The 23,514-nt window shown below is 41.4% G+C and overlaps 1 long non-coding RNA gene across 3 annotated transcripts; it reads left to right on the top strand.

Moving 5' to 3' along the window:
* Positions 1–291: 291 nt before the first annotated feature.
* LOC122972750 lies at positions 292–11,023 on the top strand. 3 transcript variants are annotated; one of them, XR_006399841.1, is made up of 5 exons: positions 292–428; positions 1,518–1,630; positions 1,724–1,786; positions 10,833–10,910; positions 10,988–11,023. It is a non-coding gene; the product is annotated as an uncharacterized LOC122972750 (long non-coding RNA). The 3 variants fall into 3 exon arrangements; XR_006399840.1 differs by lacking the exons at positions 10,833–10,910; positions 10,988–11,023 and having other exon boundaries at positions 317–428; positions 1,724–1,873; XR_006399842.1 differs by lacking the exons at positions 10,833–10,910; positions 10,988–11,023 and having other exon boundaries at positions 318–424; positions 1,724–1,873.
* The last annotated feature ends 12,491 nt before the right edge of the window (positions 11,024–23,514 follow it).

Consider the following 23,514-nt stretch of genomic DNA (forward strand, 5'->3'; position numbering starts at 1 on the left):
TGGTGCACCCTTAGAAGTATGGGATTCCAAAAGGGTTCTTCTTGAAGGGCTGAAGTTCTACACAGAACCATTTGCTTCTGAAAACCCCTTTTTTGAAGAAAAGGTTCTTCAAGGGTTCATTGTAAGACAAAGGGTTCCAGTAAGAACCCTTTTGATCCAAAGAACCCTTTTTGGAAGAAAGTTCTTCAAGGATTGTTGAAAGCATTGTTATGCGCTCCCCCTCCCTTCTTGTGTTTTCTCCCCCTGTTTTCTTTCTCTCTAGCTCTCAGGTGATCCTCATCAGCTGAGTGCTAACTGGCCCTGCCCTATATTTAAGAGAGGCTGGAAGAGAAGGCCTCTTTTTTGTTCTCCCCTGACTAGCAGCCAGCCACTGTTGCAGCAGTTTACTTAAGGTCTGGTAGTCTTGTTCTCGTGACTTTATTTGGTAGGTAAGTTCATGATCATTTTTTGATAGGCAAGGGAGGGAAGCTCTGGGTCTGATGGCCCACTGTATAGTTGGCCCAGACTTCCCCCATGTTTTTGTTTGGCCAGACCTCCCGACTCCCATAGTTTTGGTTAAATCCTTAGTAGTTTATTTAATTAATATTCTTTTCAAATAAAAACTACTTGCTGTACCATTGAATCTCAGGTCTGGTGTTGGCCCTATATGTTGCTAGTCACAGGGTTGCGCCAAATGTTTTCTTAGTTGTGGCCGTAACAGCATGGATATTAGATCCTTACCCTCAAATATTCAAATGTTTACCCATGTTTCAAATAGTATTTTTAAATTTAGACGTATCTGGAATCCCCTTAATCAATTAATTTACCTGTGCTCTGCCATAGTCTCACCATAATTTCATGCCATACAATAGTTAATTGTGTATCTGTATTGAACAGACACTGTTAATTGGTTAGTCCCTCTTATGTAAGATACACTGTGTATAGGTGTTGTAGACTGAGGAGAGAGTGTAGAGACAAAGGCTGAGTTGAGGAGCATTTGACTGTTGAATAAACAGTCAAATGCTCCTCAGCATTCAAATGCTGTTGGATATCTTGAATATCTCTATATTTTTTTGATAATTTCTAATTCATGATATGCAACACTTAACTGGTGCTTTTATAAAGAATGGCTAAGAGTACAGTGCATAAATATAATGTAGCTACATCATGTACTCTCTGGTGGGAAGATGACGTCTTGAACCCTCAGTCTCCAAAATAGCACTGGTGTGCTTTTAACTACTAAGCCACCATGTTAGTTTTGTTTTGACCATTGTAACTACAACATCTGAAGGGAGGTGCTCATGAGCCAAAAAAAAATTGCCCTAAATTTATTTTCTTTTTAGAGAGCTACCCTCCTACTATGGGTGGGATGTTGGGGTGTTGGAGCCAGGAATTGAACCCCGGTCCCCCAGGGGAAAGGTTGGGGTTTAGTGTGTGGGGCCTGGGAGCTGGCTGGCATGTTGGGGTTAGTATGTGGGAGCGGAGAGCTGGTTTCCCTACGGATTGCACCACATGGTCTGCCTTTCTCTACAAAACAGGTGTGGCATATCAATAGTGATTACTGTTCACACATTGTGTGATCACCTGTGTATGAATCGACACTAGAAACTGGATTGAAGTGGCAGAAGAACAGAAACTTCAGAGAATCAAGGTAAGCTAAATCTAATATCTTGACTAATGACTCCTATGGTGAAAGATGGAATATTTTAATGCTAGCATTTATTTCTTGTTCTCTTTTTTGTAGAAATGTGTTACACAGCCTGGACAAAAAATGAAGTGTGCCAGTGGCTTGAACAAGAGGGTTTGGGTAATAAGTCAAATGCCTTTGCTGTTGAGATATTATAATGAATTATCAATGTCCACATTGTCCTATTAAAACCAGAATACAAAAGAAGTTTCTGAAATATCTTGAATTGTATCATCAAAGTGAAATCAATTTTGTTGTTGAATGTGGCCAAAATGGGTGCCCCAATAAATATACAAAAATATTATCACTCCAAAAACACCTGACCTGGAGGCACAACACCACAATCCAACAGGAAAACTCTGAAGTTAAGAAAAATATTGAAGAAGGTCATTACGAAGAAGAGCCCCAAAGAGAGACTACTCCTTCTTTTGTAGAGAAACTAGCAGAAATGAAAACAAATATTAAAAGATCTCACTTTTTTTTTTCCTCTAGCTTCAGGAATGTCACACATTACCTCAAGTGATCCAAACAAGTGTTGCTAAAGATGTTGGGGAGCTTTTTCATAATTTCAGTGAGCAATATCAAGATCTGCTAAAAATCTGTCTGGAGGAAAAGACAGAAGTAGAACAAAACCTCATATCCTTTTTGAGGACAATATTTGACGCATGTTTTGATTGATATAATAGTGAGTTTAAGTTCTACCAGTGCTGCATTAATGAATTTGGACTTGTAAAGCCAACTGAGTTTCTGCTTGGACATGATTCACATGGCAAGACGGAATCCTTCCAATATATTCTAATCCTGAAAGTTCTGCATACCATTCTTACCAGAACTGACACTAGGAATCATGTTTTATCAATCAATCAATCAATCTTTATTTATATAGCGCCATATCACAACAGAAGTCATCTCAAGGCACTTTTCACATAGAGCAGGTCAAGACCGTACTCTTTAATTTACAGAGACCCAACAATTCCCCCATGAGCAAGCACTTGACGACAGCGGTAAGGAAAAACTCCCCTTTAACGGGTAGAAACCTCAAGCAGACCCCGGATCTTGGTGGGCGGCCATCTGCTTTGACCGGTTGGGTTGAGAGAGAGAAAGAGAGAGGGAAAGGGGGAGGGGGAACAGAAGAAAAACAGTCACAACAACAACAACAACAACAAGCACAAGCAGCAACAGCCAGGGAAGGATGCCATCAGGACTGTGAAGGACCGCGAAGGTTCGGCCCGGGAGCCAGGTTTTCCTGTGAGATGAGAAAGCACAAAAAACTCCGGGTAAGAAGCAAAGTTAGTGACATGCATTGATGTTACATGAATGCATACAGATGGAGAGGAGGAGGAGGAGGAGAGAGGAGCTCAGTGCATCATGGGAAGTCCCCCAGCAGTCTAGGCCTATAGCAGCATAACTAAGGGCAGATCCAAGGCGAGCCTGGTCGGCCCTAACTATAAGCTTTATCAAAAAGGAAAGTTTTAAGCCTACTCTTAAACATAGAGAGGGTGTCTGCACCCCTGACTGAATCCGGTAGATGGTTCCATAGAAGAGGAGCCTGATAGCTGAAGGCTCTGCCTCCCACTCTACTTTTAAAGACTGTAGGGACCACCAGTAAGCCTGCATACTGGGAGTGCAGTGTTCTAGTGGGATAATACGGTATTATGAGCTCTTCAAGATATGATGGTGCCTGACCATTAAGGGCTTTGTAAGTTAGGAGAAGGATTTTAAATTCTATTCTAGATTTTACAGGAAGCCAATGCAGTGAAGCTAAAATGGGAGAAATGTGATCTCTTTTTCTAGTTTTAGTCAATACACGTGCAGCTGCATTCTGGACCAGTTGGAGAGTCTTTAGAGACTTGTTAGGGCAGCCTGATAATAAGGAATTGCAATAATCCAGCCTAGAAGTAACAAATGCGTGAACTAGTTTTTCTGCATCTTGTTGGGACAGGATGTGCCTGATTTTTGCGATATTTTGTAAGTGAAAAAAGGCAGTCCTTGAGATTTGATTTATGTGGGAGTTAAAGGACATATCCTGATCAAAGATAACTCCCAGATTCCTTACGGTGGTGCTGGAGGCCAGGGTAATGCCATCCAGAGTAGCTTTATCATTAGATAATGTGCTTCTAAGGTGTTTAGGGCCAAGCACAATAACTTCAGTTTTATCTAAATTTAGTAGTAGAAAATTGCAGGTCATCCAGGTCTTTATGTCGTTAAGGCATGTTTGGAATTTGTTTAACTGATTGGGTTCATCTGGCTTCACTGATAAATATAATTGGGTGTCATCTGCGTAACAATGAAAATTTATGGAGTGTTTCCTAATAATATTACCCAAAGGAAGCATATATAAGGTGAATAGAATTGGTCCAAGTACAGAACCTTGTGGAACTCCGTGTCTAACTTTTGCCTTCACGGAGGATTCATCATTCACATGTACAAACTGAAATCGGTCTGATAAATAGGACTTAAACCAGCTTAATGCAGTTCCTTTAATGCCAATTAAATGTTCCAGTCTCTGCAAAAGGATTTGATGGTCAATTGTGTCGAATGCAGCACTAAGATCTAACAGGACAATATAGAGACAAATCCTTTGTCCGATGCAGTTAGGAGGTCATTTGTGACTTTCACCAGTGCTGTCTCTGTGCTATGATGCGCTCTAAATCCTGACTGAAAATCCTCAAATAAACTATTGTTATGTAGAAAGTCACATAACTGATTGGAGACTGCTTTCTCAAGGATCTTGGATAGAAATGGAAGGTTAGATATAGGTCTATAATTGGCTAAAACACCTTAATCAAGAGTAGGCTTCTTAAGAAGTGTAATTACAGCTACTTTAAAGGACTGTGGTACATAGCCTGTTACTAAAGACAAATTGATCATATCTAGTAAAGAAGTGCTCACTAAGGGTAAGGCTTCCTTAAGCAGCCTAGTTGGGATGGGATCTAAGAAACAGGTTGATGGTTTAGCTGAACAAATCATTGAAGTTAGTTCAGACAAGTCTACTGGAGAAAAACAGTCCAAATATATGTCAGGATTTACTGCCGTTACCAAGGTTCCTGTGTTTGGGGAGAGAACGGTGCCTGTTGAGGGCAGGAGGTGGTTAATTTTGTCTCTAATAGTTAGAATTTTATCATTAAAGAAGCTCATAAAGTCGTTACTACTGAGAGCTATAGGAATACATGGATCAGTAGAGTTATGACTTTTTGTCAGCCTAGCCAAAGTGCTGAAAAGGAACCTAGGGCAGTTTTTATTCTCTTCTATTAATGCTGAGTAATAGGCGGCTCTGGCATTACAGAGGGCCTTCCTATATGTTTTAAGACTATCTTGCCAGACTAAGCGAGATTCTTCTACTTTGGTGGAATGCCAAATCCTTTCCAATTTTCGCGATGTTTGCTTTAATTTGCGGGTTTGGGAGTTATACCATGGAGCTAACCTCTTACGTTTTATTATCTTCTTTTTTAAGGGGGCGATGGAGTCGAGTGTTTGTCTTAGTGAGCCTGCAGCACACAATAAGATTATCAATTTGGGAGGGACTAAAGTTAACATAAGAGTCCTCTGTAGTATTGAGACATGGCAGTGAATTCAGTATTGACGGAATTGCTTCCTTAAATTTATCTACAACACTATCAGATAGACATCTAGTGAGGACATTTTTGTCTAATGGTGTATAATCCAGTAATAGGAATTCAAAAGTTATTAAAAAATGATCTGATAAAATAGGATTTTGTGGAAAAATTATTAAATGTTCAATTTCAATCCCATAAACCAGAACAAGGTCTAGGGTGTGGTTAAGACGGTGAGTGGGATTATTTACACACTGAGAGAAGCCAATTGAGTCTAATAATGAGAGAAATGCAGTGCTGAGACTGTCACTATCAACGTCCACATGAATATTAAAATCACCTACTATAATTACTTTATCTGTACTAAGGACTAAATACGACAAAAACTCTGAGAATTCAGATAGGAAATCAGAGTACGGGCCAGGAGGACGGTACACTATAACACATAGAACTGGCTGTAAAGTTTTCCAGGTTGGCTGAGAGAGACTGAGAACAAGGCTTTCGAATGAGTTATAATTAAATTTAGGTCTAGGGTTGATGATTAGGCTTGAGTTGAAAATGGCTGCAACTCCTCCTCCTCGGTCAGTGTCTCAAGGAATATGAGTATTAATATGACTGGGGGGAGTGGATTCATTAAGGCTGACATATTCTTCATGACACAGCCAGGTTTCAGTGAGACAAAATAAATCAATACGATGATCTGAAATTAAATCGTTTACTAAAACTGCTTTAGATGAAAGAGATCTAATGTTCAAGAGTCCACATTTAATTATCTTATTTTGTTGTACTATTGCAGTAGTGGTTTTAATTTTTACTAGATTTTCATGAATGACTCTTCTTTTGTTTACTTTGGATTTAATTGATTTATGTGGTCGGGGGACAGACACAGTCTCTATGTGGTTTTGGGTGGGTAACTGCTCTAATGGAAGCACAGAGAAGCGTGTAGGACTGCAGCTCTGCCTTCTGGTCTCAACTCTGGGTTGTCATGGTTTTGGTTTACTAATAAACTTGGCCATATTTCTGGATATGAGAGCAGCTCCATCCAAAGTGGGATGTATGCCGTCTCTCCTAATCAGACCAGGTCTTCCCCAGAAAGTCTGCCAATTATCTATGAAGCCCACATCGTTTGCTGGACACCACCTCGACAACCAGCAGTTGAATTGTGACATGCGGCTATACATGTCATCACTGGTCAGATTAGGCAGCGGTCCAGAGAAAATTCTGGAGTCCGACATTGTTTTTGCAAATGTACACACCGACTCAACATTAATTTTGGTGATCTCCGATTGGCGTAATCGGGAGTCGTTGCCGCCGACATGGATGACAATCATACCATATTTACGTTTATTCTTAGCCAGCAGTTTTAAATTTGACTCAATGTCGCCCGCTCTGGCCCCAGGAATACATTTAACTATAGCTGCTGGTGTCGCTAACTTCACGTTTCTGACTATGGAGCTGCCAATAATCAGAGTTTGTTTCTCAGCGGGTGTGTCGCTGAGTGGGGAGAACCTGTTAGAAACATGAACTGGTTGGTGGTGAACCGTGGGCTTCTGCTTAGGGCTATGCTTCCTTCGGACAGTCACCCAGCCGCCCTGGCTTCCCGGCTGCTCGGGAGCTACCGGGGGGAGTGGGAGCTACGCTAGGTCGGCCCGCACTGGATACTAGGGGCTGGCTAACTATATTAGCAGCTGATTGTTTTTCCATGGTGCGGAGCCGCACTTCCAATTCACTAAGCCTTGCCTCCAGTGCTGCAAATAGACTACACTTATTACATTTATCACTATCACTAAAGGAGGCAGAGGAATAACTAAACATTTGGCACACCGAGCAAGAGAGAGCAGGAGAACGAGAGGGAGAGAGAGAAGCCATCGCTAACTGCTTAGTTTTAAGTTAGCTGCTAGTGCTAGCTGCAGAGCTAAAGTGACTAACAACTTGTGCGATTAGCGAGAAAAGTCGCTAGGAGAAAAGCGCTGAGAGTGCTTGTGTAAAACTAGCGAAAGTTTAAATATACAGCAGATATTAATCCACAGTAATGTGATATATATAGGAAAATCAACTGAGATGAGAGCAGCAACAACGCTATCAGTAGACACAGTCGGCAACCGGAAATGATACAATACGCTTACCGTAGCACGTCAGCATGTCCTTCACCCCTCAGCACATCCTTCACCCATCATCAATGCATGTTTTAGAGGACTAGAGTATCTACAGGAGGCTTTCAAAGCGACTTTCATGATGGATCCATTTTTAAGAATCTCAATTTTTTTCAGTTTCTCAGAAAACAATTGCAAATACAACTGTACACTGATAAATTTGAGGTTTTGAATTGTTTGTCTAATAAGTTGAAAACATAAAATATTGAGTTTTTATTTTGTTGTTGTACATCTACTCCCAAAGTATAGATCACAACTACAGAGCATCCATGTTGCTGTCATTGTAAGACATAAGTTTGTGCAGAAATATGGATGTGACCTTGTTCTCAGACCACTGATATCTGACTGGTTAAAACTTCAAATTGATGGGGTGACCATCAATGTTGACAGCGAACAGCACACAGTCAAAGGGGCGCTTGTATCTATTGTATCAGACAATCCTTCTGCTCACTCTCTGGCTAGATTCTCCACTTGTTTTAGCAATGGATGAATTTGCAGGTACTGTCTATGTCACCATGAGGACATAGCAACCCACACAGATGAATATTCCTGTGTATTGCATACACCTGCTGTGTCATTTGGACCACCCTAACAGAAAGGCTTTGTATGGTGTGTCAGGACCGTGCCTTTTTGACGTAATACCTCATTTTGTGGTTTCTGAAAAGTTCCCCCCAGATGTCATGCATGATGTTCTGGAAGGCACCATTCTACACATAATTAAGTTGATATTGCAACAGATTCATGATGAGAAAACTGTAACCCTCCACCAGTTCAACACTCATTGAAAGAATTTTGCTTCCGCCAGAATGACAGGAAGCATAAGCCTGTGCCTCTAAAAGAATCCATTCTTCATGATGCAGCTTCATGATGCAGCTCTCTCAGGGAAAGCACTTCTTCCTCCTCTGACAGCTTTGTTCCCAAAGACAGCCCTCACTGGCATCTATACCTGCTTCTGCGACATTTGTGATATTATTTTAGCCCTGCAATCAAGCTCAATAGGTTTAGTTACTTGTCTTCACTGATCTCTGAATTTTTGGCAGAGCTCCAGATCCTTTTGCCTGACAAATCTGCCCCTAAAATTCACTATGTTGTACACTATCCACTACTTATTAGTGAATTTTGGCCTCTCAGAATACATTGGTGCATTCAGTTTGAGGCCAAACATTTGCATTTGAGCATTAAGCGGCTATCATCTGTTGTATGCAACTTCCAGAATGTTTCTCTTACACTAGCAAAAAGATATCAGATGCGCCAGTGTTGGGATATTCAGAAAGGCACAACCACTGATGCAGTACCTGGTGCATGTACTGAAGTGCCTTTTTCCAGACTACAAGAACTGAAAGAAGTGATTACATCTGACAACATCCCAAATGAAACAGTCTGGAAGACTAACAGAATTGTAATTGACAGTACCACATGCAAAGTTGGAGATTTTTTTTTGTCCTAGATGTAGTCCATGGAGAAGAGGTCAAAGAAGACTGATACAGTGAGCTATACATATCAATATATAATAAGAGCCATTTTTTTCTTTCCAAAAAATAACTTTATTTTTTATTTCTTCTGTTTTGAAGAGAATGACATTGATGGAGCAACCCTTGAACTTCTTACTGAGAGGATGACAGAAAGATTAATCCCATCAATAAAAAAAGAAGCGCGATTCCTCAAGTGTCTTGAGCACTTGAAGTCATCATCATCATTGTTATTGTCAACAACAAATAAGAACAGTAAAGTATATGCTGTGATGATACTACAATTCTGGTCATTCTGGGGAAAAACTTTGTTTCAGTCTAGTCCCAGACTGTTCAGTACTATTTCACAGAGCTCAGTCTAACACATTCTTGCATTTTCCCAAAATACAAAGACCTCATAATGAACAAACAGTTGGGCCTGCTTCACTGGGTCAGTTTGCTTTCCCCAAATCATTAAAGGATTCACTTGAGGCAAAGGAGCCAGAGCTTTTGGCCCCTTGGAGAACCAAAATAAAATCGGTTCTGATCCAAGCACTGTATGACACCCTCAGCAGCCAAACAATGTAGGTTACTTGAATACTTGAATAATTCTTATGTAAAACTACTACACATTGTAGCTTTTAGTTGAGATGATACTCAGTATAATGCATTTTTTACATGATACAGGTTAGATTTTTTTTTTCTGTTTTCATTACATTCCACTGACACAACTTCAGCCATTTTAATGAGCCTGTCCTCTGGCTACTCCCACTAGGAGTCTCCACTGATGTGTAATGTGCAAAATGCATTAACATTGAGACAACAAGTTCCACTTATTCCATAATCTACCCCCCACCCACAAGGTATCCCTCAGCCAAACAATATATGGAGATTTTAAGCCTGTTCATATGCAGGTATCCCTTCATGCGGAAGAAAGTTAGCTCGGGACATGTGAGTCAGCACAAAATTAGTCTGTTAGTATATGTTCGCATCCCATTCCATTGTATAGATATAGTTACTGTACATAATGTATCTCAATACAAAATAAATAGGAAATACATACACCTAATGTTCATATTTGCAGAAAAATTAGTGATTATCTTCTATCCACTGTATAAGTGTATTTTACATAATGTCTTGATGTTGACATATCTTGACAATATTGAGGACAGAAAACATAACATTTTGGACTGGACTATCCTCTTCAGTAAACAATCCCTCTTTTGGTTGTGGGATGCTTTATGCAAGTCTCTAAAAAACAAGTTCAAAAAGGAAAGGCAACCCCTTACTGGTGACTTTATTGGTGACTACTGGTGATATATATAATGAGAGTGAGAGAATCCATTGTTTTGGTTTCCATTACAGTTTTCATTGAAAGATTTGTTTTGGGTATCAAGGACCACAGTGCTGTACCAGTTTTAGTGAAGAGACTGTACAACTGTGTGGGTAGTAGTACGTAGATAAGAATATATTGCAGCATAGGAGGCTTTTTTATTTTAGTTTTGTGATAAATATGAGTTTAGTTCAATGGGATGGTGAAATTCTGCTGCCCAGTGCTATGTTTTGTTAAATATTGATGAAAATTATTCCTTATTCAATAAATATTTTGGATCATTTAGATTTCTATGTTGGTATACAGACTTCCCTAGTTTTTAATTATTAAAGTTACTGTAAGCAACATTTTTTGTACCTGTTACAAAACATGAATTTATTTTTACTGAAAAGTATTTCAACATTATTTAAATAAATCAATGTGAAAACTGGGGTTCTCTCACTTTCACCTGATTGCATGCCAGTGGAGACTCTTAGTATAGGAGTTGGAGGACAGGCTTATTCAATCTGTTCCACTGTCACCGTTATTATGTGTCCACACTCTGATTGCCCTCATTTGACCATGTATTACTTTATTTGTAGATGTCTTACTGCTTCATCTGGTGTAGTTAGTGTACCTTGGATTGATACTATTAACTGCCTTTTTCCCCCTTCCCTCATTTTTTTTATTCATCCATAGGTCCCGTCCTCTAGCAACCACCTGCTCCCACGTGTTGAGTCTTCTGCCTGATTATTGTGCAATTTGTTCATAGGAGAGGTAAATACTGATACATTTGCCTACGTTATACATTTGTTTGGCAGTGTGTTAATTAATTTACCCATTTTCTTTTGTAGATACTGACTGCCACTGCTGTTTTTGTTTTGCTTCGTTTTTTGTTTGTTTGATTAGTTTTGTTTAATTTGTTTTGGCTTAGTTTTTCTACACTTTGTTTTCATTGAAATATCTCTTGTACTTTTGCACAATTTTAAAGTAGTCAGTATTTAATAAATCTCCTGTTTTAACTTCTTGTTAAATTACTACTGTTAATATTGTATTAATACATTTTGTAATCTTGGGGGAATTCTTTGTCTCAGTCCATCATTCACCATCATCTGTATCATTATAAGGGATCTGTGGCCTTTTGGCTGGTATGGGTTGAATATTAAAGGGTCAGTGCAACCTAAAACTCTTAAAAAAAAAAAAAAAAAAAAACTAGCCGCATTCTGGCATTGTCAGCAGGACACAGTGACGGTTTATGTGGGCTCACGAGACAAGGAGTGATTTTGTTTTTTTCTTTTTAGTTTAGTTCAGAGTTGTTTTTCTTTGTGTGTAGATTAAACAAAACAGCAATGTGCACATCGAGGGACCTGCTGAGCTCCGGTGTGGCCTTGTCTTGGGCTCCCCAACCAAAGTTGAAGTACTTTGATTGACTGTGCCTGTATTTACCCTCATTTCAGAGATGGCCAGCGATCTCCAGAAATTGAAGGACTTGGTTCAGCAGCTGAAAAAGAGCGGCTGCTGCAGGAGCAAACAGTGGTCAATTCCCCCCAGTCATATGCATGTATGCATATATATGGAAAAAGTTGAGCGTGCTGCCCCAAGGGGGATGCACAGTGCCCCCACCCTTCTTAGAGATCAGTTTGTTGAACATGTTCTTGACTCTAATCTTCGCAGGGAGTTAAAGTGAGTTGTACCGCAACATCCTGATTGCACTCTACTAGATGTGAGAGCAGAGGCCATTCGCTGGGAGCGAGAGGGACGACCTAATGAGCCCAGGGGTAGGAGTTATTCAGTTCCATCCTTTAGTGCTATGCAGTTTTCTGAGAGTAAAGCATTGACTAGCCCTGGTAACACAGAAATGGCAGAGTTAAAGCACGTGTTACAGAAACAACAAGAACAGCTTAATCAGTTGACACAGGTTCTGTTAGCATTACAGGCAGCCCCTAGGCCCCCTGCCAAACCAACGCGCCCAAACATTATATGTAGGTGTTGTCAAAAACCAGCCTCACTCATATCCCTGGCAGAGGTCTCTGAGGTAGTCAAAAAGCTCCTCAGTGGCAAGGTGCTGAGCGTAGATGAGATTTGCCCTGAGATGCTGAAGGCTCTGGCCATTGTTGGGCTGTCAAGGCTGGCACATCTCTTAAGCATTGCATTGAGATTGGGGACAGTGCCTGTGTGGCAGACTGGGGTTTCCACTTTTAAAAAGGGGGACCAGGGGGTGTGCCCCAACTATTGGGGGATCACACTACTCAGCCTCCCAGGGAAAGCTTATGCCAGGGTGCTGGAGAGGGGGCTCTGGCCAACTGTCGAATCTTGGATTGCAGAGGAACAATGTGGATTCCATCCTGGCCATGGAACAGTGGACCAGCTCTTAACCCTTGCAAGGATACTCAAGGGGTCATGGGAGTTTGCACATTCAGTCAATATGTGCTTTGTGGACTCTGAGAATGCTTACGTCTATGTCCCTCAGGGCACCTTGTGGGCAGTGCTGCGAGAGTATGGGATACTGGGGCTGTTGCTGCAAGCCTTTTGTCCTTACAGTGCTACTTGAAAGTTTGTGAACCTGTTAGAATTTTCTGTATTTCTGTATAAACATGACCTAAATCATGATCAGAGGTTGACACAAGTCCTAAAACTAGATAAAGTGAATCCAATTAAACAAATGAGACATTTTTTTAAAATTATTATTATTTAGTTATTGAGGAACATTATCCAAGCTTAGATATTTGTATGAGGCAAAAGTATGCGAACGCTTGCTTTCAGTAACTGGTGTGACCCCATTCTGCAGCAATAACTTCAACCAAACATTTCTGGTAACTGTTTATCAGCCCTGCACATTGGCTTGGAGAAGGAGCAGACGCAGCATCAGACCACCACCTCCTAGTGGGGAAATTCAGGCTAAGGCTGAAGAGACATCATCAAGCCAAAAATCAGAGGACAAAATACAACACAGAGTATCTCACCAACGCTCAAGTGGCAAAGAACTTCAAAGAGGTCCTCTCAAGAGAAAATAAAGAGCTACATCAGAGGAGGATGGAGGGATGGACCATAAACAAAGAGTGGGAACATCTAAAAGCAGCTTGGAGCTCAACCTGTGAGGAGGCCCTGGGGAAGAGGACCCGAAAGCACAAAGAATGGATAACACCAGAAACCCTCAAAACAATCCAACAGAGGAGAGAGCTCAAACAAAAAGTGAGCACTTCAAGAACAAGATCCGAAAAGGTATCTGCCCAAAAGGAGTACAACAGATGCCACAAAGAAGTGTGTAAGAACATCAGGAGAGACAAGAGATCACAGGTGGAGAGACTAGCCAAGGAGGCAGAACAGGTGGCAACTCAAAGGAACATGAAGGAACTATACAACATCACAAGGAAACTGTCTGGGACATATTCACATTCCGATGAACCAATTTTAGACAAAAGCGGCCAACTGATCTCAACTCAGGAGGCACAGCTTGACAGATGGGCAGAACATTTTGAAGACGTCCTGAACAGGCCAGCGCCAACAGACCAACCATATATCCCCAAGGCCACGATACCCCTACAAATCAAGTGTGACAGACCAACAAAAGCGGAAATCAGGGCAGCAATCAGTCAACTAAAATCTGGCAAAACTGCTGGACCCGACAATATCCCACCTGAAGCCCTGAAAATAGATGCCACTCTGTTGACAGACATGCTCTATGGTCTCTTTGGGAGAATTTGGGAAGAGGAAAGGACACCATCAGAATGGGCAGAGGGGCACATTGTGAAACTGCCAAAGAAAGGTGACCACAGCAAGTGCAACAATTATCAAGGGATCACCCTACTTTCTGTACCCAGCAAAATCTGAAACTGGGTCACTCTCAACCGGCTCCAGGAAGCTGTGGACAAGAGGCTCCAGGATCAGCAAGCAGGATTCAGGAAAGATCATTCATGCACAGACCACATAGCAACATTATGTATCATCATCGAACAATCTATCGGATGGAACACGTCCCTATACATAAACTTGATCGACTTTGAAAAAGCATTTGACAGTTTAGACAGGACATCACTATGGCACCTTATGGACTACTATGGGATTCCAACTAAAATCACAAGGCATCATATGAAGGAACATCATGCAAAGTCATCCATGCAGGCCAACTCTCTCAGAGCTTCAAGGTCAGGACAGGTGTAAAACAAGGATGTCTCCTTTCTCCATTCCTGTTCCTCCTGGCAGTTGACGGGATAATGAGGGAAACTACGGAAGGGAGGAAAAATGGGATCCAGTGGACACTGTGGTAGCAGCTGGATGACCTTGATTTTGCAGATGACATAGCTCTGCTTTCACACACACAAAAACAGATACAAGAAAAGACAGACAGACTCGCACAAGCCGAATCAAAACTTGGACTGACACCCAAGACAGCTAAGACACAGATCATGAAGATCCATTCCAAATCCAGCAACCCCATCCTCATGAGCAACAATAGCCTAGAAGAGGTGGAGGTGTTCACATACTTGGGCAGTGTTGTGGACATCACTGGCGGGACAGAGGCTGATATAAAAAGCCAGATTAACAAGGCAATGGTGGTGTTTAACATGCTCAGAAAGATCTGGAGCTCAAAAAACATCTCAACAAACAAACACCAAACTGAGAATCTTTAACACCAACGTCAAGCAGGTGTTGCTGTATGGTTCTGAAACGTGAAGGACAACCAAACAAACAACAAACAGACTACAGACATTCACTAACACCTGCCTAAGAAGTATATTCAAAATCTGGTAGAGAGACAAAGTAAGAAATGTGGATCTGTGGAGGAGAGCAGGCCAGGATCCCATTACCTTACAAATTCTGAGGAGGGTGTGGAGTTGGATTGTGCATTCCCTCAGAAAACCTGCCACAAACATCACCCGACAAGCCTTGAAATGGAACCCACAGGAAGCAAGAAGACGAGGTCGACCCGGGAATAGCTGGAGGAGAGATGCCCAGGCGGAAATAACTAGAAGTGGGCTCAACTGGGGAGATCTAGAGGGAATCGCTAGTAATCAAGTGAAATGGAGGTCGTTCGTCGATGGCCTATGCTCCTTGGAGGAGCAAAGGGCCTAAGTAAGTAAGTAACATTGATTTGGAGGAATTTTAGCTCATTCCTCTGTTGGTATGGGAGATGTATTTGCTCCACTTGCTTTATTAATCAGGCACCTATGCACACACACGCACCACACACACACACACACACACACACACACACACACACACACACACAGACAATGAGTATAGAATCATGACAAAGCCCGACACACGCATGCTCACACATATTGTATAACTACACTCCTTTGCATTACAGAGGGAACATCTAACTATCCAACTGTAACCCAATACTACTAACCTACAAAAATACAGTATCAGTAAAATGTTTGGACACACTTTCCTGTTCAAGTGAATGGGAAGGTGTCTCCAACTTTTGACTGGCACCGTATATCAAGATATGCCTGTTTTTTTTCTTTCTTTCTTTCTTTCTTTTTCTGTCTATTGTCTTGTCTCTTGTGTCTTACTTACATACAAGGACAATGTGCAACAACATTTTCTTAATATCACAGTTATTTACTCTGAGATTTTGTAAACCTGTGTAGTCATTGTTTCCAATATGATTTGATAATATTTCAAAGTCTTTGGTAATCTGTACATTGGTCTTCCCCACTGCGGTGTGGTCAAGACACATGGGGAATAAGAGAGGTTCCATTGCACAACTGTTCCAGCTGGAGGTGGTGGACAGAACTCTGCCATTTATTGGTCTTATTTTTCTCTTCCACCTTACCCGCTTTACCTACAGCCCTGCCACTCTTATTGGTCCAAATTGCCAAGTGTGAACTTTCCCAGTTTAATGCAAGCCTGATGTTCTCTTCAAACTGAATTACAGCCTGGTCCTTGCTCTCACAATAAAGTATAATGTCATTTGGGAGGCCTCTGTCATCCAGGAGCCTCTTAAACCACTTTCTTGTGGATGCTCACACACACACCCATCTGTCCACTACTGGCAGGTCACACAGCCTGTCAAATCTGTCTTCACTGCAACATGCGCGCACACACACACACACACACACACACACACACACACACACACACACACACACACATCTGGGAAACACAAGGCAGTAGTATTGTTTGTAGCTCCAGGGGAGAGGAGGCTCCCAGTTTTTTATTTGCTGTGTCAGAATTGTTCAGTTGTGCAAAAAGTGTAATTCTTTTCTTTACATATTTCCTTCCAGTCAGCTTTGAAAAGAAAAAAACAGTGGATTTTAAATGGGCATATTGTGACTGAAGTTGAACCACAGAAAGCGTTTAGCAACACTACATAGATATTTTATGTGCTGGCATTCTTCTTCCTCCTCTGTCATCACTGTCCTTTTGTAAGAGGTGATAAATAGTCCACAGAGGTGTTTCATTAAGCTCTTTAATTTGGCCCACAATTAGAGGCCATCCCTTTTGGAAGACTAAGCAGATTGTGTGCCTGGTAATTGCAAGGTTTCAGGATGGTGGATGCTGGAGATAGATGTAATCTAGATATCCATCTTTTCTTCGCAAAGAAAGCCAAAATACAATTTATATATCAATCTATAAAAGATAGATAGATAGACAGAATAGCAACAGCGAAGATTAAAGAAAACTGATATTGAGACTGTTGTCTTGAGAAAAAAAGACAGCATCAGTGGCTTGTTCATATGCTTAATATGACCATTGTTTACACTTACCTGACAAGGACCTCTAGTAGCTGTGTGAATCATGACTTATTTGCCTCAGAGGCAATGGTGGAAGTAGTGTGATGTTACAGTGTGCAGTGCTACAACAAAGCATGTGACTGTCACAGGAGGCTGCTGTTTGATTCCCGTTTGCTACTGACAGTCAACTTGGTTTCCTTTAACCCAAGCAACACCAGACATAGTTTTTGTGTCTAAATCTAGCCAAACCTTATCACACTAGTGGGAGATCAGTAAGTCACATGAATCATTTTTGTAACAGTCATATGCATGTTGGAAGGCACTTACAAAAATGTGGTAATGATGGGGCACCATTATTAGAAAATGCTGCTATGGGTCACCTAGGAAAGCAATAATAAGTGGTACTTTGTCATTTAGTTTGCAGTATTTGCCTTCAAAAAGCATATTTGAGGGGTGCCCTGGTGGCCTTGGGGATCAAGACGCTGACACTGAGGATAAAAAATACAGCCAAAGTGTTTTCTGTGGTGCCCACACAGTATGATAAAGTGCCAACTAAGGTGCCCCCATAGTATGATAAAATGCCCTCTATGGTGCCCGCACAAAGGGAAAAAAAATACCAGTTATGTAATGACTGTCTAGTTGTAGATAAATCAGGATTAAGTGCAGAATTGGGTGCCCTCTCAATGAAAAAAGGTGTCCTACAGGGTGCACTGTGCAGGAGAAAAACATTGTGAAGTGGGGGCTGATTGAATGTACCAGGTGCCCTTCATATATTTTACTCTTGCCCCTGAGACAGCCTGAGTCCACCACTGATGCTGACCATGTAATCGTAACATTCCCAGTTCGAGTTCGGCTAAGGACCTTTGTTGCATGTCATCCCTCCTTTCTCTCAGCTCATTTCCCGTTATCTCTACTGTCCGTTGTCAAGCCACTCCCTCCAAAAAAAACATTAATTAAACCAATACAGCTCTGCATCTTTGATATCTGAAAACCTTTAGAATCAATTAGATAACTACCAAAGAGATTTTGAGGGTCGTAAACCTTTAGAGAGATATGCTTTCAAAAAGCCAGCATAAAACTTCCTTTACATTCATCTTCTCACTCTTTATTCCCCAATAAGCAGCCCTTTCCAGCCCTGCCCACTCACTCATCACAATGCTATCAGAGCCCAGGCCACAGCCAGCCTGCTAGACACTCACCATCCCCTGTGCTCTCACTTTATCCCTTCACAAAGACTCAACAATGGGCTATGTAGACATATTGTACAGTGAGGTTAGTCCCAGCCATGCTAAGTGAAACTGTGTATGAGGCCTTGCCAAGCAGACTCCCTGAACTCTACTAGATCTTCTGTTATGTGATAGAATCTTCACCCCTCAGTCTTTCCTTTTTTGCTCAAGCATTCTCATGACTGAAGATGGAGGGGTGCGATAGTATATACATAAGAGAATGTGCTAATGTCTTTACCCTCCATCATCTTACTCCCTATTCAGAAAGCAGTGAAGGAGTCTCGGAAAGCTGATTCCCCGTGGACACACTATTCATTCTGGGTCAAGGAGGTGAATCTGGTCTTTGTGGATAAGGGTAGGAGACACCAGGCCTTTGACTATGTAAAAAAATGTCCTGAATCTGAATGTGGTTAAGAGTGAGAGAATGAGAGAGAAGAGGAATGGACACCAGTGTTGGAGAGATGCTGACCATGATGAAAGTACAGGTGTAAAGAAAGGTAGTCGCACACTCATAGTCATGACGTGAAAAATATATTTTAATTAAAGCTGCAAGCAGCAATGAACGGGCCCTTGCGCCTCCATGCATGTCGGGCTGCGAACGTCTTCTGTCACGGTCATGTAGATGTCTTCAGACTCGGGCTGTTTTCAGACAATGCAAGAGGGAGATAAACATCACGTCCTTTGTCCACTGTTTTGCCTGCTGCTGGGGCTGCTTCACTGAAATTTCATAGGGGGTGCTATTCAGCCAGTTTGCATCACTGATGGAATATTGTCATGTAGACGTGTTCAGGCCATGTACAATAAAGTTATAGCAACTTCCTCTGTCATGGCGAAGCATCAAATTTCAATGGTGCAAGGATGAGAATTATCTGCAGGGTGAGACATGTCTGTCTTGCTCACACCTGTGGCATCAAAATTATGCAAGTTTTGGGCCCATTCACTTGAATTTCAATTAGTAAACAAAATTCTTGATGAGTTTGTATGTAAAACAAATTAATTTCCCAATTTTCATCAAGTTTATTTTTAGAAAAGTAAAGACTTTTAACCCACATGACCTGGTCAAAGTTTATTGAAATGTGTACTGTCAGGTGTGTAAAGACAATAAGTAACTGCAGCTGGACACAGAAAAATACAAAAAATAAAAAATATATATTTGAATGGAGAGTGTGAGTGAACCAATAAAGGAAAAACTGCAGTACAAAGCTACAAATTTTAGTTTTGATTTTATTTTTCTGCAGCACTTTATCACTAAACTGTCACTCTCACTCAATGAGCTCCATTCAACCCCCCCCTATTCTCTCTCTCTCCCTCTCAGTTGGAGAATGTCACTCTTCTTGTGACATATCCTCATAAATCCCATGACTTTGGCCAAATCCTAAATTAAAAATCACATTTTTTTGTAGGAAATTTCGTTGCGAATCCATTGATACAGGTCAAAGTGGTCAGACTTATAGTTTAGACATCAGAACCATTTGTTTGACACAAAGTCCATGCCTAAAGATTGCCTCCCCATTGGTTTACATTGTAAGGTGTGATGTGGCACTACAACTTTCAGGGCTTACAATATCTAAACGTGCGAGCTATTACAAAGTTTTTGACAACCTTTGTTCAGCACAGTGTCATAAGTCATGTATTTGAGTTTGAAGCCGATACCATTAATGCCCAAGGAGGAGATAGCGTTTCTTGGGGGTCCAAAATTGGTGCAAAGTCGTACTTTGATGGGCATATTGCGGACTTCCTGTTGGATTTAGGTCAGGGGTGTCAGCATATGATTTGTAGGTCTTGATGAGACGAATAATTGAGTTTTGGTTCGATCTCTCTACGACATTCCTACGGGCCGTGGCAGCCATATTAGATACATAGGTGGCACTATAGAGCACATTTTGGCACTTTGGGGGATAATTTTTACATTTTATCAAATATTTCACCAGACCTGATGTGCGTGCCAAATTTTGAGAGTTTTTGAGCATGTTTAGGGGGTAAAATTAAGGGTTGAAATGGAATAATAATAAAGAAAGAAAGAAGAAGAAAGAAACAAACACACGAAATACAATACTTTACAGGTTTGATATGTACTGGACCTGTGCTGGTACGCACTGTGTCCAGGAAGTACGGGCAACATTTAGGTTACAAAAATCAGGAGGTTTTTTTGGGCGAGACTCCCACAAAAATCGGGAATGTTGGCAAATATGGTTGCCATGTAATTGCACTCTAAATCTGACACAAACAAAAGCCCTCACCCTCTCCAGCCTATTCTGCTTATTTTGTTACCAAACTAACTACCAGTGTTCAAAACAACATTAAATAGTACTAAAAACTCACTTGAGTACTGTATGAAACTGTTTACATGTTAGGCAGTCCAGGTGACTGGTGACTGACTGACACATATTTCTCCTCAGGGCTTACTGTCATGGCTGGATCTACCATATGGACAATCTGGGCAAGTGCCCAGGGGCCCTTTAGCAGAGATGGGCCCACCATGATGGGGGAAAAGAAATGTGTGCACTTTTTTTGTCAGGCTCTACAGATATATGACACAAGGGGTGACCCATTCTCTTGATGTTGATAATTATCGTCGCTGTCAGGCGGAAACCTAGTATGTCCAAAACTAAATATGGAGTTATGAGGTTTCCACCCAACAGCAGCGTTATCAAATCGGAATGAAGTAAAAGTTGTTTCCAAGAAAATTAAGTCTCATGATTCATGTATTATTTGTCAATTTGATGGCTGGGCAAGTGATGACTGGTTAGCAGGCTGCAATGCACTGTGGTTAGGATGCATCAATGAGTGTGTGAGAAAAATGATCAATTAGTGGAAAATGGACAGCACCGGCGGTAGCCAAAAGCCCAGTGGGGCTGCCAAAAGAAAGAGAAGAAAGAAAAGGCGGAGAAAGAGGCGGCCGCAATAAAAAAAATGTCCCACTAATAAGTAGTTTTTTCAAAAAAGCTAAAAATGAAAAACGGGAGGTTGGAACAGCTCCATGTATTCTGACGGAAGATGTCGAGCTAGCTAATGGTGATGAGAGAATCATGTCCAGGGATGGCGTCCACCGCAAAGTCTCGTCTCTTCCGGCGAGGGGAAAGACTTCCAGTGGGGGAAAAACACGTGCATGGTCAAGCTGACTCACAGAGGGACCAAAGTTCCCACTAGCTCAGTCGACATGGAAAGGCGTGTTCCTCTGTGTGTCTTCAGGTTTTAAAGGGGCGGTGGTGTCACAGCTGTGTCATCATGACGCTCCTCTGTGCAGGAGCATCTCTGCTAATGAGGGACTGTTTGTTGAGACTGTTTCCTGTTTAGCACCTAGGTGCAAACTTGCAAAGTATCACTGAAAATAGAGTTTGCAATGGACTCCCATTGTCTGTGAGCAGCATTTTGGCACTCAGGGGGAACAAAGGAAAAGCACCTCATGGCCAGGCCTCAGGGTTTACATGTAGGCCATTCTTTGTGTGACCCAATGGTTGAGGCCCAACACCTCCTTACAGAGCAGTCTCAACTCAGGGATGTTGGTGGGCTTCTTTACATGAACTGCCTGCTTCAGGTCCTTCAACAGCATTTATTAGGGTTAAGGTCAAAAGTTTGACTCAGCCATTCCAAAACATTATCTTTCTTCTGCTCTAACCATTCTTTGGTAGAACAACTTGTGTGTTTAGGGTCATTGTCTTACTGCATGACACACTTTCTCTTGAGCTTCAGTTCACAGGCGGAGACCTTAACATTTTCCTATAGAATGTGCTGGTACAACTCAGAACTCATAGCTCCTTCAATGATTGCAAGCTGTCCTGGTTCAGAGGCAGCAAAGCAGGCCCAAACCATACTACATCCACCATGTGTCACAGATGAGTTAAGGTTCTTATGCTGGAATGCAGTGTTTGCTCATCGCCAAACATAACCCTTCTCATTCAAATCTAAAAGTTTGATTTTGGTCTCATCCATCCACAGAACATTTTTCCCATTGCCTTCTGGCTTATCCACGTGGTCTTGAGCAAACTGTAGACAGCTGCAATGTTCTTTTTGGAGAGTAGTGGGTTTCTCCTTGCAACTCTGCTATGCACAACATTGATGTTCAATGTTCCCCTGATGGTGGACTCATTAACACTGACTGTAGCCACTGCATGAGAGGCCTGTAGTTTCCTAGACATTACCCCGGGGTCCCTTGTGGCCTCCCGGAGTATTACATGCCTGCTCTTGGTGTGATTTTTGTTGTTCAACCACTCCTGGGGAGGGTAACAATGGTGTTGGATGTCTTCAATTTGTACACGATCTGCCTGAAAGTCGACTGGTGGAGTCCAAACTCTTTAGAAATGGTTCTGTAACCCTTTCCAGCCTGGTGACTATCAGCAACTCTTCTTCTAAGGTCCTCAGAAATCTCCTTTGTTCGAGCCATGACACACGTCCATAAACCTGTGTTGTGAAGCTCAGACTTTGATGGTGAAGACCCAGTTTTCTCTTCTTTAAATAAGGCAGGGCCTCCCAGACTCACACTTGATTGACATCCCATTTAACTGTACATCATATAATTGTATTTATTTATTGTTTGGGACAGTGTGCAGTTTTAAACATTAATGATGCACTGAGCCGGAGTTAGCTCAAAGCTAATTCACATCCTCAGTCCCCCCACAATCAAAACATACAACAGCACAACAACAAACAGTCCAAAGCAAAAAACACACAGACCATACCATACAAAATACAAAATACAAAATACAAAGCTACACACAACAGCACATCACACACACCCACAATGTCAATTAGCAAATTATAATGTAAACTTGTCAAATTAAAAGCAAGACTACCCGCGCTAATGAGAAGACCATAGATAAAGTTTAGACTCAGTGATCCCACAGCTGATTGGTCTTTAATAGATTTTTTTAATTTGGCCTTGAATGTATTGATTGAACTACAGTTCTTCATATCATTAAGTAGGGCATTCCACTGAGTTGTGGCTTTCACAGAGAAAGTTGACTGCCCAAATGCAGTGCAACGAAATGGTATGGTACAGTCTTGTAAAGAGGATATTCTGGAGGATCTAATAGAACTTACTGAGTGAGTGTACACAAAGTCACATAGTGGAGGAGGGGCCAAACCATTTAAAATTGAAACACCCAACTCTAATTTCCCCTTCAAATAAACTGATAATCCTAGAGGCTCACATACTTTTGCCATGCACAAATATGTAACATTGGATCATTTTCCTCAATAAATAAACAAGTGTAAGGTTTTAATCTCATTTGTTTAAGTGATGTCTCTTTATCTAATTTTAGGGCTTGAACGGAAATCTGATCATGTTTTAGTTCATATTTATGCAGAAATAGAGCATATTCCAAAGGGTTCACAAACTTTCAAGCAGCACTGCATATAACTGCAGGGGGGGCTGTGTGAGTTGTGGATTAAAATAGTCATTGATTTGAGATAATGTAGGTTAAAATTATCTGCTTTGAAAGTTATGGTTGTTCATTTTCCTCGGCCAATTAT

This window comes from Thunnus albacares, chromosome 21 (assembly GCF_914725855.1).
Source record: "Thunnus albacares chromosome 21, fThuAlb1.1, whole genome shotgun sequence".
NCBI classification, from domain to species: Eukaryota; Metazoa; Chordata; class Actinopteri; order Scombriformes; family Scombridae; genus Thunnus; species Thunnus albacares.